A 21,878-nucleotide genomic window follows, 5' to 3' on the forward strand; every position below is an offset into this window, starting at 1 on the left:
GGTCAACATCTGCCTCTAGTAACGCGATATTTTAACACCAAAGGATCGACAGCGGCGCGCTCGAAACGGCCGTGTTGCTTTGTTGACGTTAAAAGAATCGATTAGGTACCCATCGTTATTGTCGTGTGCGAGGTCGTGTAAGAGGATATCGAAATGGAAAAGGATCGATTGCCGGGTGCGGAGCAAAGCGTGGCATTTGGACACGGATAAGTGTCCAGCTGCATCAAGTGCATTATTGAGGAGAAAAAATGGAGTAGTCAAACAAATTCGATCGCGATAATGAAGAAATGATAGTTTAAACATTTTGTATTTTTGTGCTCACTAATAAATACAGATATCACACATTGCATATCTATATTATTACATTATACGGCTTCAATAATTATCCTTTTTAATTGTCTCTTTTTTCCTAGTATTTTATAATGTAATTTGTATCATTTTATTAAAAAGACAAGTTATTTAAAAAATTAACACTTGAACTATTAAATATATGTATATGTACACTTTAGGTTAAACATTTAGATATACTCTTAAAAAATTACAATTTTTGAGGATTACTTATTCAAATATACGTAACAATATATCATTGAACAATAGTTCTTTCGACCTGACTGTTATTTTGAATTGTAATTGTGAAGAATTATTGTTAAAAATACATTGTTACGGTTCATTAAATAAATAATCCAAAAATGTCAATTTGTTAAAAGTATTAGCAAACTTTTAGCCTGAAACGTACATGTATTTATACTTATATGTATATGTATTTTATAAGTAAGTTTATGCTGTGCCTACTATAGATCACTTTGGTGAAAAAATTGATCGCAAACGTCGCGTAGGAATTTTGATGAAACTTCGCACGCTTATAACGCATTTAAATGTATTCCGCGTGCCAGCACGCGTACGGTAATGCGCTGGGAAAAGGCGCGTTCCGTGATGTACACGGGCGAAAGCACGTGCACGTACGGAGACGCAATTTATTGTAACATATTTAGGTGTACGCGGCACTCAAGCGGCCCGACGATCGAAAAGCGGTTGCTAGGTATCCTTTTTTTTTTTTTTGGCGCTGCGCCCATGTGTGCTTCCACCGAGCGAAACATCGCGGGGGTGTGTACAGTGCAAAGCTACCGAAAAAGAGGAGAAAATTAGACTGCCTTTATTACTCACCCCTCGCGTTCGACAAATACGGATGCAAATGTAAAACTGGTTCGGGCTCAGCCAGACCGGAAACCCGTTTCATTCATATTCATCCCGCTCGCGCTCGTATTGGTGTGACGTACCTCGCGAAATTTCTTCCATCACGACAGTCACATTCAATCAACAGCGAACGTACATATCTGGCCTGGGTGCTGTCTACGTATGGAACGTGCGCGGTACACATATATACGCACGTATGCACGCGCGCACGTACGTTTTTTGTACGTAGAAAGAGGTACGAAGTTTACCGCGCGGTTGTCCTCCCTCGAATATTTAGTGAAATATTTTACACATCGTGAGATTTTTACGTATTATATCCGTATCCCTCTCTCTCTCTCTCTCTCTCTCTCTCTCTCTCTCTCTCTCAACGAGGGTACATATTCATTTAATCATTATTAATAAAAAAGGCACGGTACGTCAGGCGATGGTTGAATATCACTGTGCGCCATTGTTAAATACCGCCACGCATTGATCTCGATAAATTTCCCAATCAGAATTCAATTTTGTAATCTTACTCCTGCGTCGAATCTGTAAACGCGTGAGCTGAAAGCCGGTAGTTGTTAAAAATTGCACGACACCAAGATACGATTTGAATAAATAAATTTTCGACGCCGATAGAAAATATAAATCATTCATATTTATACGCAAAGTTGAAAATGAAATAGTACACTGCTCTATTCATGTAGCTTACCGAAAATAGAGAACGGTTTTAATAATTTATTGCAACTCGGTAATAATAAATTAAGTACTGCGATATTTGTTTTCTAATATTTTCCGAATAAAAATATCAAAATACAAAACTTTTATTAATAATTACATTTTCGTGATTAAAAATAAAATAAAGAGAATTGTTCAAAATTTATCCAAACTGACAATAATTAGATAAAAATGTTTTAATGAAAAATTGTATTTAATTGAAGTACCTACACATAATGTTTGAATATTCTAACTAAGCTTAATCAAATACTACTATAATGAAATAGTCGCAACCGTAGTGCATAGTATAATGTAAATGTATGTTTCGACGTATATTTGTTCTCGCGCGTGGACTATGTTTTAAATTCGGTTACCGGTAAAATGCATATTAAATTATTGGCAGTGTCTTCGCGGATGTTAAACAATTAAATCAGCGTTATTTTGAATTAAGTAAATACGACGGCTATTCAAGAGAGTCCAAATGCGCATCGGGATGTATTCTACGCAATGCTTCGCCGCCTTCGGGAGGTCTAAAAGCGAGCTTCCCTGTAATTCTCGCTGATCCAATTACAGTAACGCGGGGAATAAGTTAGCGCGCGTGGCAACGCGGTACAAGTGTGCGATTTCTAAACAAAGCACGAACCTCGAAGCGGCCGGCACTCCATTCGTACCGTCCATTCTTAAACCGCATCGAAGCAGCTAATTCGAAGTCAAATAAAAGAGTTCGCGATGCGAGCTTCGACGAGATGGTGCGCTCCCCTCTTATATATCCTTAGCATGCACCAAAGTTTTTCCCTATTCCAAATGTTAGCTAAAGATTACGCGGCTCGATTCCTTCGCTCAACGCCACCAACGTGTGCTGCGATTTAGCCAGTAATCCGACATTTATTGTGCAGGGAATCCGAAGAGAAAAAAATACGGGAAAAAACTTTGCCACCGTAACGCTTCCTTCCTTTGCTTTCTAAACGAGCGGTGGTTTGACAAATTGAGATTAATCGAAATATTCCAAGAATTAGACTTTAATCTCCATCCCGACAACAATGTGAAATTTTCACCCTTCCTAGGTCCTTTTAAACTTCAGTGCACACAGATTTCTGTATTATTTGCGATCATGAAACACTGAAAAATTCTGACATACAAGAAATTTTTAAAAGTTGAATTGTATTTTAAATTCTTTGATCACAATAAAAAAGGCTGAGCGTTTAAAGTTGAAAATTGTTAGCGGCGAATTAAACTGTCTACCTAGATAAAGCTATATATTTTCGTTCGAAAAGAGACCGCGCGTCACCAAACAGGAGCCCGTAGAATCGGTAGATAGATTTTCAATCAAAGTACATTCACTCACGTGTCTCGTATAAGCGTATAACACCGGGTTACAACGAGCTCTGTTTTCAGACCACGTGTAATAACATGCAGGGCAAGTGTAGCACGCGAGACCTGCATGCAAAGCATGTAACCGCGCTAATCTCAAGGCAAATAATACGCGCAAGCCGATCATCGATTGCTTTAGAAAAGAGGAAAAAAAAAAGGGTAATGTTAAACGGTAATTAAAATCACGTCACACGCGAATAACGTCAAACAATTAAAGCACTTGATAAATCCGCACTCTGCAGCAAAATATCGTGTAACAAAGCTCGCGTGGAATCGTGTAGAATTTATGAGAACGTTCGCTGCGGAATTTTACATGGTACGATTGGAAAAGCGCAAAACTCGCGACTCGTTTTGCGTGTACAAAAGTCCGAGTCGGAGTTCGCATCTGCGCGTGCAATCCCGCCGCGTCGCGTCGCGTCGCGTCGCGTCGCTCTCCGCTCATCGTTTTACTATATACAAATAAATATACATTGTTTTATATGATTCGGTGAGACGGTAACGAGTCTAACGTCGGTGTTCCGTCGTATTTTGCGTCGTGCATACGCGACGGAATGAAATGTGACCCGGGCACAATGAAAGACTCACAATCTCGTCTCGCTTTTATTGCGGCAATCCCCCGCGCCACGTGTATATGAATGCGGACTTCGACGTACGTACACGGTGCGCGCTCGTAAATCCTTATAAACTTTATACCTCCTTAATCCTCGAGAATTAAGGGGCATATGTCGCCGCGAAGCGAATTGTAAAAAATTGTCGAAACCCCCTTCGCGCGCGCCCTACGTCCTGCGCGATCCGCCCCTTCGTCGGGGCCATTTCCTCTATGGTCACCCTTCATGCTCTCGCACTCCCCCGTTTCCATGGTGAACTCCACGGTCCCCGTGCTTTCGCGTCACATCCGTTTTTACGGGCTCCTGCTTCGAAAGACGAGAGCGAAAGACGAGACGCGTATACTCGCGTCCTGAGAGACAACTCGTTCTGAATAACGCAACGTACTTCTTTCCCCGTAATTTGCATCGCGATTCTCCGTGGATAATTCGACGGAATGCTCGGTCATCGAGATATGATAACTGCGAGCGACTAGATTTTATTAGAGGGTGAATAATTCAACGTCTGTCTGTCTGTGTGTATGGAAACTGTATACATTAATCATTATATCCAGTTTATCATTTATGTACTCCATTAATTGTAATACTGAGAAGATATACTGCAACTGAACCGCAGAATAAATACGTCAAATATATTATATAATGTCACTCATTTACTTCAAAATTAAACTGAAATAAAGACTTATTAAGAAAATTAAGTTTTCCAGAAAAGGGATAAAAAAACCATCTTCCAATTTGACAGTTAATCATTTATCTAATCAAATAATATTGACAAAAAAATATATTCTTAATATACTTAGGAATGTCATTTCTATTTCATAAGCCTTAAAAAGTAATTCTTTTGAGTTGTGACGATTTTGTTAAAACTCTTTTCTCAGTTGTAACATTTTATTAATTTTTTTATAAAGTTAATTTACTTTTGATGATTAATTTGTGTAATAATGACCAAATACTCATATTTAGCCGATTCCTACATTTAAAATCATCCTAAGTACAGTCATAAGCTAATCACAAAATTATATTAGTATTCAAAGTCTTTACTTATAAGATCATTTTAAAATAAAAGTCGATTACGAATATCGATCAATGTTTATTTAACTCATTCATAGTTAATATCTCGATAACGTTTATCCAATTGTGTCACTTTTAAAGTAAGCGACATATGTAAAAAATAAAGGAGAAAAGATATAAATATTCGAAAATAAATGTCTCACGTCTAAATTGGTACAATTTGCAGCCAATGACAGAACATAATCGAGCATGTGTGTCAAACTTGTATCATTCATATGATCTATTAATTGTGAAATTGAGAAGATATATATATTGCAGCTAAATCACCGAATAAATACGTCAAAATGTATTATACAATATATCAAAAAAAAGAAGAAGAAAAAAGGTTAATTCATGGTATACATACATGATCTCACACCTAAATTCGTAACTTGCAGCTGATCTGATCAAGCACGTGTGTTAAACTTTTATCATATAAATATAATAAACGTATTCGTCCAGACATTCTCACACACACGTATGTGATCGATTGAAAAAGCGCGGACAATGCGTTTACTAATGCAATACGTCGCTAGTTATTTTCGTTCTGCATTTCCAAGGCATATTACAGGCACGATGCGTTTAAGACAGACAACACCGATTCTCGTCGCCTTATGCTCAATTTCTTCACCTCTAGATAATCTTTATCCAGAAGATATCTCCTAGAATACAATGGAGATATCTCCTGGATTAAGTTATCTGTAACTTATCTGGAAGTGAAGACATTGCAGGCATTAGTCACTATTCTCACTACTATATTTCGTTGATAAAGGCGGCTCCAAACGTTATATGGTCAAAGTACGCTACATTAGCAAATATTAAAGGAGTATATCCGAGCAGACAGTTGAAGACACTAAGAATTTTTAACTAAAAAATAAATTCGATTGCAAATTTTTTTATTCATACATTTGAGTCGGTATTTTGAAAGTGATAGATTTACGTTTAACTAAAACTGGCATTAATTAATTTTTCTAAAATTGGATTTATACCATTTAAAAAAACAATGGTTTTTTTATTCAGTTGTAACTACGAATTTTCTTGTGAAAATTTATCCACTAAAATAAGCTTTCTTCGTTATTCTTTTACGTGTTACGTGATCTCTCCTTAACTACCTACACACATACACATGCATAATTTTCCATATGACGCAGATCAATATTTAGTAAATGTGCGTAAAATTGGAGTACATTGGCCATTGTATCGTTTGGAACCGCCTTAATTTGAAATACGTATACAAGAAGCACCACGAGCATAAAAAGGCAATTGATAGCACTATTTCATACCTGAATTAAGTAGAAAATTCATCTCGTACTTCTCTGCCACTGGATCTTTCGGCCTTTTTGTCACTTGTTTGCACGCGCGACTTGATCCCGACACGGAACGCACGGCGCGATTCGACATGTTGACTCACTAACCGAAGTTTTCAAACTGCCGCCACTGTCGGAATCAAAACAACAAAAAAAAACGCTCGGCCGAGTCGAGACGATGCCGATAAGCGGAATCAATGATCGGACGTTTGAAAAGCGAGTATTGATACCGAAATAAAACAATGATCGGAGCTGTTAAGAGTAACGATAATTGTTGTTTGATTACCTCAGATTGGCACGGTAAACCGCCATATTTCTCCTGACTCGTACAGTCAGTTCGAATTACTCCAGTCGCTGTGCTCCATCACAGAGCCGCGTTCCGAAACTTTAGGATACATTTACATAATTTGCAAATCGTAAAACACAGTTTACAAATACTGATCGTAGAATCACCGCACGCACTGATGAAAACCAATTGCGTGCAATAAGAAAACAAACGCAAATTCATTCTGCGTTTGCTAATTATGTTTTGCAAATTATGTAGAATTGTAAAAGCACCTTTATTTGGAGTTAACCGAATAAATTCTCTCCGCCATTTCAAAATGCGATGTGATCAATTATATGAACGGAGTGTATTCGTTTCAAAAAGGAGAGTATGATATTTCTAGAGTTAACTCTATAAATTGTATTTGCGAGTTGACTTGAAGGAATAAACTTAAGGATGTGTACAATATTTTTTGAAACAATACATTAAAATGATAAAAATTTAGTTAATAATTTTAAATTTTGTAGGCATTTTCTGCCGTTGTAAGAAGGTCTCTTCGAGATCATGCCTGTTCGTACAGGAACGCGAGCGTCCGTTTACTTAAGAAAGAGGAGAGGGAAAAGGAGAAATTTGCGCGCGGAAGATTCCCGAATTTTCTAGACCGTCGCGGTTTTCCGTGAGATATGATTGGGCCCTCGGGGTCGCGTGATCGATTACTATTGGCTGTTCATCGATGCCCCCCCTCCGTGCGGGGAAGGGACGAGGGAGAGACGCGGCTCGCGGAGAGCAGTCTAACGTAAGATCATCATCGATGCCCCCCCTCCGTGCAGGGAAGGGACGAGGGAGAGACGCGGCTCGCGGAGAGCAGTCTAACGTAAGATCCTGACCAGTACGTTAATAATTTTAATATAACTGTAATCCCACGCATACAATTTAAATAATAGCTGTAATTTACGATCGAACGATTAGAAAATAAAGTGCTGGTTACTAGTGAAATTTTTTATTTCTATTGCAGAAAAATAAATTTGTTCTTGGTAATAAATGAATTATAATATAATAAGAAATAAGTAGAAAATACAAATTTTATATTGACATATTAATATTAGATTACCCCTTTGAATATAGATTTATTATTTTATAATTGAAAAGATATGGAATGGTACTTGAGTCGATTTGTGTCACCATAGAAAGCACCTTACTATATTATTCTCTTTCTCTATATTATTACATATTAAAAAAGCAATAATGACCTAATCTCTTGAGTTAAGTAACATTTCGTTATTTTTAATTTTTATGGTACAATTTCATCAATATAAGATTAACCTTAATCTCGGTTTTCAATTTACTTTTTATCTTTCTCTAATCCTAAAAACAAAAAAAAAAGATAAATCGTAAAAGTTGAACAGAGATTAAAGTTAATCTTACGTTTGTGGAACTGAGTCTATAGCCAGTATTCATAGTCCGTTCTTATTTCAAGATCGAATTTTAAGACTGTTTTAAGTAACGCCTTAAAATGTTGATACGGTTTTCTGAGTAATTCATGACATCTTAAGACTGTACTTAAGATAGTCTTAACAATATAAAAATCAGCTATGAATATTATAAGTATAATGTAAGTAGTCTTTTTTAAGATATTAATTCGACCTTTTAGCCAATATTTATAATCGATTTTTATATTAGAGACTTAAGATTGGGCGAGTTCAAGACGGCAAAGCGGCTAAGTACGCAAGCGATCGAATATGATTGGTTGGATATAAGATATAAATAATAACCAATTATGTTAATTTTTTTTTGCTCGGTGAGCAGGCTAGCCGCTTCGTTAACTTGAACGTGCCAATAATCTTAAAATAAGAGCAGATTTTGAATATCGTCCTCTGATTGGTTCGTGATATTTTAAGACTGTACCTTAAATATAAGTATCGGCTATGAATACTGGCCTGTGTGTTAAAATCATTCTGTGGTTACATAGTTTAAAATTAAATAGCATCCAAATTGTTCAACTCCATTATATTTTCATTAAATTAACGACGATATAGAGTAGAAAAGACCTCGAGTATATATAATTAGAAATATTTTAAATTTAACAGCTAGTGGCAGAAGAAATTGGCGGAACATGAATCACAGGTCGCAAGCTTGTTGCATCAGCCAACTAGATGCATTAAAATTAAAAATGGCGTTTCGAGATTGCCGATTGGCTGACGCAACAAGCTTGCCGACTCGCGTACTATGTCTTACATGTAGATCGGGCTGTAAGTTTTGGAACGCAGCCCAGCGCGTCGGTTGAAGTTGGTTTATTTCGTGGTTCAACGCGCGTTTCTGCGATCGAATCTCTTTTTCTTTCGCGCGTGAATCGCGTTTGAGTTTGCGGCGTCGTACGATGAGTAAGTGTCGCGTTTTGCATTAAATATTATAGTACGTTCTCCGAAGTGTGTTCATGCGGGAAATTTGTCGTGTCGATCGTGCGACAATGCGCGACGAGAAACAAACGAATATCGTACGCGGTGTAGCTCGTACGACGAATTGTTGGCGAACCGATTACAAAATGTAAATAAAACGTACAGCTTTGGTGTTTTGATATTGATAGATGTGCGATCTGACGAGGTTACGTTAGTTAGATTCTCGCGATATATCTAGAATTCGGAAAATCGGTCGTCGCGTCCAGTCGCGTCGTTCGAGAAGTGTCGACAAAATGGCGGATATATAAGCAACGTAACATGTTTTGCGGACTGGTCGAGTGTGAGTGGATATTCACGTTTGCAAACATTGCCTGAGTGCCTCCGAGTGTCATTTTATTCTTGTTTAACAGTCGGTTAACAACAAGGATAAAATGATATCGAAAGTACTCGGGTAGTGTTTTCGAACGCAGCCCAGCGGGATTGAATTGATGACTGGAGGAAGGCGGTATATTCTGGTGAGTAATTCTTCATTATACTCACTCGTGATTTTCATCGTTACGACGTGTAACTTTGCAGTATAATGATCACACATTGGCACGCATTTACATACCGTTCTCGATGCATTGACGTGATAGGTATGGCTTGTGTATTTTCGAGATATGTATGTTCTTTGTCGGTTTTTCATGCTTCTCTGGTTTATTTCAAAACTGTATTTATATATTAAACATGCAAAGAATGATCAATAATCGAATCAAATAAAGGTTTTTTAGATTAAATTATTACTTTATGATTATGTCAATATATTATAATGTAAAATCAACAAATCAAAACAACGCATTATGAATACTAAACATTGTGAAATACTAAAAAATCAAATTTAAATGAATGCCTTAAATTAAATAATATTTTGTTATTTTTAACTTTAAGTGTGTCAACATGTGTCATTTTAATACAGAACATGTGGTTAAAATATACTATATCAAATCAATTCATTTGGTCGAATTGCTTAAGTTTTAAAGCAAGCAGCGTTCAAATTTAACATGAATTTCAATAATAAACTAAATTTGAGCCAAATTAATATATCTCTTGAGTTAAATTAACTCCATTATTTTAGTTGAATTGACGACATATTAAGTAGGAGCAATAGCCATCTATATGAATGAATTAAAAATGACTGAAATTCGGTATAATGTGACATTATGAATTTAACAGTGCATGTACATTTTGGAATCAACGGTTCTTCTTCAGTTAATATCAGAAAATGAATAATAATTACAAATAAATTCGCATTCTTAATAACAAAAAACCTAATTCATTAGATATAAAAGTGAATAATTTGTTATTAAGAACTCACACACAAATGTATGTTATTATTCACTTTATCACTGATCTCGATAAACGTATGTGCCTTAATATAATATTATTGCTGTACTTATAAAATAATAATTTAAACAATCTTTATTTGACTCGATTATTGACCATTATATATATTGAATTGTTTGCTTAACGAGTGATTTCACTCTTGTATTTATATGTATATAGTTAAAATTTTTCAAATTTTTAATGAAATTTGTTATTGTATTATAAAGGTATAATTAACACTTTGAATTATTTAACGTTTAGATTAAATAGTTCGCTCTATGCATACTTATTTTATGTTTTTCATATTTCAAAGATATATGGTTGTATTACATATTAATAATTGAAATTTGTTTCATTTGTTGTTTATGCGCCCTTAAATCTAATGTATTTTCTTCATAAATATGTCTGCATTGAGAGAAGTGTTTCATATTTATGACTGTAATTGTGTGATAAAATAATTATGATCAGGAGCTCTTTAATTTAAACAGGATGAATTACGTTAATGATAAAATTATTGATGTTTAATCTCCACAATAATTTGATATCCCTGAACGACAAGAGCGATTTCGAATAGATCTATTTTGCGACGAATTGATTTTTCTAATTAAAAGGGGCTATTTTAAACTTTGTAAAGAATCGTTTTTTGTTTTTTTTACAAAAAGGACTATTTTGAACAGATTTTTTGTTGAAAAAAAATCGATTTTTTTAACGAATCGAAATAAAAAGTGACTTTTAGTAATTATTTTGAAGTCATTTTAATGCTAAGATGACTTGTGTTCTGTACGGATAGTTATTGCTATAAAGTTAGCGTAATAACAATTTATTTACAGTCCTATTAAAAAAACTATATAATTGGCATAAAAAAATAACAAATTATAGCTGATTTATAGTAAGTACAGTTATTTCTCTTTCAGTGTGCTGATTATTTTTATCTATAATTGATGATTTCTTATACAATGTATATATTTTATGTAAATATATATCAAAACTATGACAAGACGTATCTATGTTTAATGTCTACAATAAGTATACAACGTAACAATATCGAAAATAGTATCCGTATGAAATGGCGTTTATCGAGGGATTATACTGAATATATTTTAGACGGGGAAGTGAGGGGAGGGGGGACAATTGATTAAATACGAGGCGGAGGCTATCGTTTTGATTATACGTGATTAATAAGTATTGCTCACTAATTTCCCATTTGCCGGATATATGTACCCTTAACTGGAACAGCAGACGATACGCTCGTAATTAGGACACAGGCCGGAGCTGAGTGTACCCACCATATTTTACGTTGTATTACGTTGGACTTGGCGCATCGCGATGCATCGCTACCGTATAGCGGTGGTATAACGGACACCAGCGTCCATTTCATCATGAACAATCCACGCATCCGAGTACACATCGCGTTACGAACGTAGTCTTACAAATACCACGTGTGATATGTCGTGATTACGTAACGTGAATAAACCCACAACAAAGTAGCAACACGTCCGGAGTATTTCACGATTTCACTCGCGTTGCAGTCGTCGTTAACTTAATACTTGCACTGCGAAATCTTTATAATTTTTACAATACATATTTCGTGTGTATGTTTCGTACTAAATATTTCTTCGATTTTAATTATTTAATTAGTTTGTCTCTCTTTTCTAGTCGAGCATCTCGTTGCCAACCGTCCGGTTTTCAACTGGACAGTCCAGTTTTGGAGACTTTTGTCTGGAGTCTGATTACAAAGCAAAAAGTCCGATTTCATGAATAGTTAGTATTTCAAAGTTAATAATTTAGTCAATAAAATACATTATTTATCATTAATAAAAAAAAAAATATACATCGATTGAACCTTGAGACGAAATTTTTTTGTTTTTTAAATAAAATGATAACGTTGTCTCTTATTTTTTCCAGTGAAAAAATTCTAATCAGATGTCAGACATGATTTGTTCTGATTGCAGATTTTATTAATGAGAAAAGATGAGAACAAATTATTTATCTTTATGTGGTACATTAGAAAATAATATATTTTAAGAATTCTTTTTAAATCTAAGAATGCTAAAATTAATTTTTTTTAAAATGAATAAGATGTGTATACGTTCATACGTTTCTCGTTTACCCCCAGACAAATATCTCAGATTTTAGAAATGTCCTGTTGATGACCAAAGGAAAGTTGGCAACTCTATCATGGCTGTGCTTCACACACTCGAGTGTATTATTTTTGTTCGGGAAAACGATCGCTTGCTGTGCCACACACGGTAACGGCAAATTACCCAGGTATCGCTACAGTCGGGAAAGTTTATTGCACTGGATAGCTTGAGTAAATATATCCGTCGCGCGATGAACAAACACGGAAAAGAGCATTTTTTTTGGAGATCAAAGGTGCGCGCAACATTTCAACTAACCGAATCTCTTTAGTGTACATGAAACGATACTTCAAACACGCGTTCATGCAAGCCCGGGGCCCTTTCAAAAAAATATGATGACACACGCTTTGTAGACGGTTGAGCGAAGTACTGTTTTGACCGTATCCCCCCGATGCAGCAGAAACGGCTGCTGATTTGTTTTCATAAAAGCCAAATGCGCTGGGATTGCTCGGAATCGTTACTGTCACTCGCTTACCGGAAGAGTTATGATGTTGTTGACGTAGCCGAATGGGCTTGCGAAGCTGGGCGAAATTCTCGCGTTCCCGGATTCGACATCAAAGTTCACTTAAGTTTGTTCGCCGCGTTATCTAACGAAGGTATTTGCATCCCAGGAATTTCAGTAATTATGCATACCTAATTAGCCATTGTGTTCCATCTTACACGATCTAGTGTCTCGTCTGCGACATCTCGAGCATGTGCGCATCGCGTTGAGCGTTCAAGGAATAACCAATTTCTCTTAATAATACGAGTTATTAGTTAATTTTGGATAGTCGTTGACTCAAAAGTCAAATTAATACGTTAGACACATTTTTATATTATAGAGTTCACAGAGTGTCCTGCTGTATCGCATCGCATCATCATTCGTGCGATTGTATAAGACGCGAAAATTTCGTATCCAAAGCCGCGTCGATAAATTTGAGGGAACTCTGAGATTCTCCGTTTTCGCTCCCCATTAACAACGTCGATCTGACCGATATCGAACGTCAAAGTTTCGACGGTAGGTAGGTAGGTGCAGCCCGGTAATCAGTCTCGCTCGGGCGAGTAATAAATTTCACCGCAATGGTGTACCACGCGTGCCACGTGACCCCGATCCTTCCATACCGCACTTCTCAGCACTTTCCCCCATAATTCATCGGCCATTTTATCGTGCCGTCGAATATATATTCACGAAAATCCGCGGTAATCGTCCCCTCGTAATTCCCATCACGACACTCGATCGACAGAGAGAAAGAGAGACACAACCGGCGGGCCGGCCTGCCGCCGGTCGGTCTGACCCCTCGTTGCACTCGATAGCACGCGAGGCACCATTGGTGCAGCGAACCGAACGTAGATTGGGATCCGGTTTCAGATTCGACCGGGATTTAGATCATTATCCGCCGACAGGACTTGGGAACACGTCGCCGTAGTGCACGATGTGTTCTTTGACGCGCCGCAAATCCCCGCGCGAAACAATTAACCCTTTGCACTGGCATCGCCGCTCGAAACGCGTGTGTCTGGGATAAACGATACGCTCGGAAGATAGAATTTTACGCGCACGAGTGTCGCGCCTGATTCGTTATGCGATCCTTTGTGATCGCGAATGCTGTGTGTGTTTATAATATTTTTTATACGACGTGTTTCAAGCGTATCGCATTCAGCGCTGTTAAATGCGTGATGATAATTATACGATTATTTACATGTAGAGTTTTAGAATATATTAAGTAATTTAATATTGCACTATTTTTCGATTGAACAATGTATACATTGAGAAAAAAATGTTAGATTAATTGAAATTTTGGTTGAAAATGGATGAATCAGAATTTGCAAATATTCAACCAGAATTCCAATTAATCCAACCAGACATTTTTCTCCGTGTAGTAAAACATTATTTTTGGCATACATGTAGTATTATTGATTAGACATATACTGAACTGTGTTATTTTTTGTAACACAGTACTGCTTACTGTGGATCGATAACGAAAAGTTACGTAAGCCTGCTGAACGAATTTATGTAAACGTAAATGCAATTTTAATTATGTAACTTAGTCTCCATTTTGCGCAAGCAAGCGCTTACTAAGCACAAAGTGACTTTCCGGTGGACATCATCTAATATTGTACACTATCTTGTATCTTGTTTACCCGGTGGACAGCGTGTTTTCAGCTTCCAGGCATGCTAGGTAAGCGTTTGTGGTAGTTACTAAGTTGCCCGCGAGAGTCGGTCAAGTACTCGGCAAAATGTTGGCGCGTTTATATATCAGGCGAGAGAAAAAGATCGATTTTCCGAGAACGCGGAAATATCCATTTACGTTCTACAGAAACCTATAAGTAATCTTCTGCTTTTGCAAAATACTCACGTGGTCGTGAAACGTTGTCTCGAAGCGATCCCAGCCGCACGGGATAATTAACACGAGCGACGTTGGATCTGCCGGGCCACGCGTCGCGTCGTCAGGACTGACGAAATTACTCTCGAAATTGGCTTCGCGTGACGCGCCGCGTTACGACATTCTGATATAACCCCGTTTGCACCTAACTACATTAAATTCCAAAACAAAATGTGCGGACGAAATTTGCATTTCCCCTCTGGCGCGTACATCCGCGGCGCGGCGCCGCGCCGTTGGGAGCGACTCCCGGATAAAACGTGTATGATGCGCGGCGCGGTCCGCGCAGCATTAAAATTATATTATTTCGCCAGCTTCGAACGTACGCGAAGTATGCGCCGCGTTGATTATGAGTTTTAATGAATTTCTACGGGATCATTACAAAGCCGCTGTCGGGGCTGGTGGTGCGGTCGGCGCACGTGGCCGTGTCCATATTCGAGCGTATATTTGTGAAGCACAGCACGGCGCCACGACGATCAGCTCTCCTCTTATTGCCTCGTGCGCGACCGTGTTATTATTCCTAAGGCTTTTTCGCAGATAGAGTCGTACGGGTTAGAGCTGACAAATGGAGCCCGACACGTGTCACGATACTAATGCGTGGTGAAAAATTATTTCGCAATATCCAACAGAGTATAGTATGCCGCGGCGAGGCGCCGCACCCTTTCGAGTCGTCATCGCCGAGATCTGTTCCGTTGCTATTAAGCGGCAATAAAACAGTCGGTGTCCTCCGGGGTGAGAAATAAATGATTAATCTTACGCTGAGATATCAGTGTGGTGCTCCCTCGACGAAATCTAAATGATTTTCGGAGATTATCTGCCTTTTCCTCCGAGTATCTTGCGTGATTATTTGGGTACGAGCGAGAGATAATCGCACAAGCGGGTGTGAATGAGACGGCGGGCGGAAGCTTATTTAGCGAACGGTAATGCTTAATTGAAGAAAGGATATGTGAGTCAGCAAAATAAACCATTTTGAGGATAATTATTTTGGCGTGATAAGAAATGATATTCTATCTTTATAGGGTAAAAACATATGACAAAAAAAAAAAAAGCTAATTTTGAATAAATGATTAATTAAACAATTGAAAATGGTCTTAATTGCACGATAATATTATATGCAAATGTATTCCATTCCGACATATCATTCGATTTCGTTCAAATAACAATCGTACGTTTTCATTTCTCATTGTCGCCCATTTCGATGATATTCTGTATTATTTCGTATTGTATTTTATAGTATTCAAACAAACTGCGGAATAGCGATAAGCGGAAATCGGAGTACCAAAATGTGCTCGGCAGGGTGGTGAGCGCAAAGAAAAAGGGAACGAAAAAGGATGGAGGGCGCAAGAGAATCGGATGTGGTAGGGAGAACGAAAGAGAATAGCATTTGCACTGGCTCACAGCCAAATCCCACCTCATCAAAATGTCGGAAAGACGGCTCGGAACGAGTCAAGGCAACACGGTCTGAATGTCACCCTTGAGGAACCGTCCCTGCGAGATTCGGCTTGGGTGACGAGGGAACCCCACAACTGTCGTGATATTTTTTTGTCATTGCGATACGCGCGGAACGGGAAAGAAATAAATGCGACAAATGCGAGACAAACGCGGAAGTCATTGCTTATCCTCACGCATAGTACCTTGATCATCATAATTTAGGATCAGCAGTTTTATCCCTGGTTCCGATTAAACTGACGAACGATCGTGGGCGATTCGAGGGGAAGTATTCGCTCGCGGTAAATCACGAGGATAAATCGAGTTATCAACAAACCAGCTAATGGGTTTTTATTATGCACTGTACCGGAAAAATTAGATTACTTTGGAGACGCGTCGTTGAGGGAAAAAGGTTTCAGATAATAACATTCTAAATAATGAAATAACGCGATAATTAGAATGTTATAAGCGATATATAATCGATAGCGACACGATAAAAGATGTGACGTATAAAGTTTTTATATTAGCAATCATGATTGAAAAACGAGATTACCAAGACAGTATTCGTATCTCTCTTTGCATACCGTCTTATTCGTTCGATAGCAATCTTACCAATGAAATTCTTCAAGAAGCAGACGATCGCATAGCGTGCAATAAATATTCTCCAGACTCTTTTGAGGGAGATCTACAAGGCAGGCAGGTAGGTATTCTATTGCGATCAACGATTGCGTCATTCAGGAATCTGTCATGAGAGATAGTTCAACAGACTCGTTGTCTGCATTATGAAAAAAATTTATAGCTTCGGTATTATTCATCTTTTTATAATCGTTAAGTTCTTCGATTAAATGAAAGCAAATGGTATTTATGAACGAAATCTAAAATTAATTTACATAGTTGAGATATACATATATATATATAATTTATATTTTTATCCTCCGTTGACAACTTGAAATTTTCAATCTTGATTTCCAAAATGGAATGTCTATATCAACTTTTTTTATTATGTGTGTGCTCCGGATTATAAAAAAACTAAAAAAATTCTTTTATACTTATTACTTGTGTAACTTTCAACAACAGTTTTTATCATAACACGTAGAAGTCAAATTGTATTTTACTCATTTTTACAAATTTAATTTAAATATGAATAAAAGTTCTGAAAAAACGTGATATTTATTAAAAATTTACAATATTTATTATACATAAATAAATGAAAACATAATTCCAAGTATAAAAGCATAATTATATAATAATACTTAAGAGAATGTATTTCAAAAGAAAATAACATAACGATGTTGATTTGTAAAAGTGAAATTATTTAAAGATCTTGAAATGAACATTTATAATATTTGTAATGATCAATTATAAAATGGACATTTCCGGTTTCTCCAATTTATCAAGTCTTGTCGAACAAGTTTCTTTTTCAATTTCAAATATAACTCGTGAATTATGTACATATGTTTGATATATTTTTGTAAATTTTGTAAATGTTTATTTTGTTTAAATTTTAAATGATATCAACGAAAAAATAATACAAAGCTGAAAATTCATTTTAAAATTAAAATCTTTATATTAAAATTATATTATTTGAAAAGATGTAAAACATGAAAAAAATGCAAATTTTTTATTTGCAAAATGTCATGTAGTCTATGGATCGTTGAGGGCATAGGTATGACCTCTATTTATTTTTGCAACGAAACAATAGACTGAACGTGTACACACACTCTCAACATTATCAAGTTTTTTTAAGAGATGACCAAACATTGCTTATATCTATCCATATTTTCCTAAAGTTTACAATAAAAAAATTAAATTCCGCCTTAAAAAGACATTGCTGATGGAGGGTTAAAATATAATAATTATTTGTTTTACGTAGCATAAATGCATATGAGGATGCTATCTTGCTTAAATATGCGCGTAGTTGCAGTGTTGGGTAACAGTGATTGTTTGCTCCAAACTTTTTTTACACGCGAGTGAAATTCACTCGAACAGCGGACGGTTATCGGATCGTTTTGAGTGTGTTTTATAGCACGCAACGACATTCCCATTAAGAAGACTCCACGTTGGGATCTAGATTAGGTTCTCTGCAATTACTTTTACGTTTTTCGTCAACGGCTCCTGTTATTTTAACCGTATGACCGCGTTAACGTCTATTCGTTAAATTAATAATCGCTGACCAGGATTGTAAAAATGAAACTTTAGTTTTAGTTTTTCAATTAATATCAACACAATTTGCAATTCAATTGGGCTTGAAACACAATTTAATTTGACTAGATTATTATGAAATGATAACCTAATATAAATTAGTAATGAATACAAAATACAGAAAAATGGATAAAAATTAGAAAGATTATGAATGGCATTCCGTTCAAATTTGCAGTACTTTCACAAATATTTAATCTCCGATTCTATCAAAATACACCGTGGAAAATTGGATAAGTCACATAAAAAATTTCCGATCTCGTTCGATCGTTCGTTCCAAGCTCGTACGCCGTGCTACCAGACAAACGATCGATCGATAATACGAAGATAAACGATTCTCCGACACGCGGGTAGTTAGTTAAAGTTTAAGTCGATGCACCAGCGTGATCATGCTGTCTCTTGCACATTCCTTAATTTTCTGTAATATCTTGATTTTAATTAAAAAGTAGCCTATACCTAAGGCTTCGTCGAATTTCGAATTAACACGCAGTGTTTCGTATTAATTTTGTCGATAAATTAACCGCTACAGCCAATCGTGCGATCGTATTTAAAAATTTCCGGGCGATCGGAATTCTCGTGGCTTTAAACCCGTCGAGAGATAACTGCACGCGTATCGATAGCAGCGGGGAGGGGGGGGGGGGGGGAACAAACGAAACGCGCTATTTAATTCCGACCAGCTCACGCGCGCACACTCTCGGTTCGCACGCGGAGGTAGCAGCCGTACGGGAAAAATTACGCGGAAAAAATGAAACGGTTTAGGAAAATTCTCGATGCGGCGCGAGGCGACACGAGCCCCGCGCGGAAACCAATTTCGAAAAATGCGGAGCGGCGTAGCCGAATATCACCGCGACGGCATTCGCGACAGAGGCGTGGGGAACGGGAATATCGGCCCTTTACCCCATCGCGGGCGCTCATGCGACCGCTGATACGCCGGTCGGTCGCTCTCGCAGCGAAACACCCAGGTTGCCCATTACGCAGCGGTTAAGCCGGATAATCGATCGGTCGGCGGCGGCGGCAGTGGTGGCGGTGGCGGCGACGGTAGCGGTGGCAGCGGCGGTGGCAGCAACGGTAGCGGCAGCGACAGCAGCACACGCACCGGCACAGATAAATTAGACGGGCTGCCAATACCGCTCATTAGCGTGCCAGGCGCAGAAAACGCCGCAGGCCAATTATGAAAAGCGAATTTCTACCGACGGACAACCGCGGCTCGGCAGCAGCAGCGGCGGCGGCGGCGACGGCGATGACGACGACGACGACGACCACGACCGCGGCCGTTTCGACGAGACGAGCGAAGCCTGGTGGAAAAAAAAAAAAATAAAAAAAAATGTATCGCCACGGAAAAACGATCGGAACGTCGGCGTGGTCGGCCGATCGCGAATGGATTTCGCGGTTTCCTCGCGCGCGTCCGTGCGTATGTGTCCGCGCCCGACAGACGGGTGTCAAAACGTGAGCGTGTTAAACGCGCGCGACGACCTATCTCCGCGCGTCAAACTGCCGCGCTGCCGAAAACCGCTGTCCTTTTCACGCGTTGCACGCATCTGACCGCCGTAGTGTCGGTGATATCGAACTAATTATCATGGCGAGTATTAAAAAGAATTGGGACAACTATTTACAACTCGCGTGCGCGAGGGAGAATTATTCTCGAACGACTTATTTCGATATAACGCTAACGTAACATTATGTCGTTATATTTTTATTTGTAAAATTTCCGTAATGACACTGTCCAACTGTATTTGAACAACTCTGTTCACGTCCTGCTTCATTATAGCGTAGTTCATTGCAACAACGTATTCCATGTCGTAGCGAAGAATGCGTCGCGGTGTCAGGTACAGGAACCGCAGACCTCAACATCGACGTGCGTTTTTCATGGCGTCGCCGTGGGTAATTTGCGCAAGCATGCGTCCGCGTGCGTCCGCGTGCGTTCACGTGCGTTCACGTGCGTGTTCGGTCAGCGTGTATCGCGCCAGGTTCGCCGGGAATCTCGCATTAAATTCGCACCGCGCGGCAATCAGTCGCCATTCTGCCGGCGTTGCGACGCTGTTACGTGCGACGCTTACGTACGTTATTACGCGAATATGTGACCACTGTGGCGCCCATCGTCGCTGCCTTTTCTCAGCATATCGCAGACAACACGTACGCTTAATTAAACTGCCATCGTCGCCGCCGCAGCTCTATTTTGTTCATGTCGTACGCATGTCATCGTTGTTGCAGAATGGCGAGCAAAATTTCTTGACACGCGAATCGAAGGAATCCAAGCGTGCATACCGATCGTGCGTCGTATGCAAATGCAGCATGGCTTTTGAGCTCTTGCAAAGTGCCAATCATGGCTACGAATGCAGTTAATTGAAAATGAAAAGCGGATATTTTATACTGCGTTCCGCGACTTCGAAATGCGCCGCTTTCCAAGTTCATACACGAAAAACGTTCATTATTAAATCAAATTTAAATATTGGATTACACAAATGTTTGACTTGTTCTCGTTCAATTAAGAATTTTAGAAAGCTCTGTTTTAGGAAATGTGATATATTAGTTTCTGACTAAACCACGGCCATACAGTTCACTCGCGATGCTTTTACGAGATGGATTAAAAGCTTCCGTGTAAAGAGCACGCTAAATTCGTACTTGTTTAACCTAGTTTCTCATATACCTCCCATCTTTCTGGGAAATATTCTTTTTGGTTTACAATCTCTTCCTCCATTCTTGGCTTTAATTACTCCGACTACTTTTCACACTGTTCATTATTCTGGAAATGAAACAATGCGCGACGATTTTCTCCTATCTGCACTACATATATTTCAGTTTCTAATCTTCCTCAAATTGCATTATTTATTATCGCACTGAAAAAAAGACATACTAAATTTTAATATTTATTAGAATTATTTTATTCAATTAAAAAAATAGTTTTTTAATGGTTCTTGTCATTCTGTGTCACAAATAAATAATCTTTACATTTAGCGAATATTTAATTGATAGAGGATTTAGGCAAATTATTTAGTAAAATTGAGTACATTTTTTCCAATGTGCATTACATCAGTCACTTGATGTCGATCGATTAACTTCGACTAAATCTCTTTCTGTCCTTCGTGATCGTTAGAATACGAAAATTATTCAGTTAATTATCAATTAAAATTGAAATGTGTAACGAATCACTGACATCGCTAAAGGGAACGTCTCGCTAATTATTTCATTTTGCGATAAGCATTCGGCAATACACTTGAAAAATGCTGTTATTAAAAAAGAGATGCTGCTATATTTCCCCACGTGGAAACATAACTGTACATATTGACCATTTATAAATACACGAGGTAAATCGGGATAGACTGTACAACGGATCTCCTATTGAAATTTGTGTGCGGTCGTGTAACACATGTTTTTGTATAGCTTCGTTACAGAGTTCATAGCTTCGTTACACGAGGGCAGAATGCTGACTCTTGTGGACTTGTTGGCGACAATAACCATTTGATAGCGTCATGAATTCGACATTCGGTATTTTTGAGTCGATATGCGACC

This window comes from Cyphomyrmex costatus, unplaced genomic scaffold, assembly GCF_001594065.2.
Source record: "Cyphomyrmex costatus isolate MS0001 unplaced genomic scaffold, Ccosl1.0 scaffold36, whole genome shotgun sequence".
NCBI lineage: Eukaryota > Metazoa > Arthropoda > Insecta > Hymenoptera > Formicidae > Cyphomyrmex > Cyphomyrmex costatus.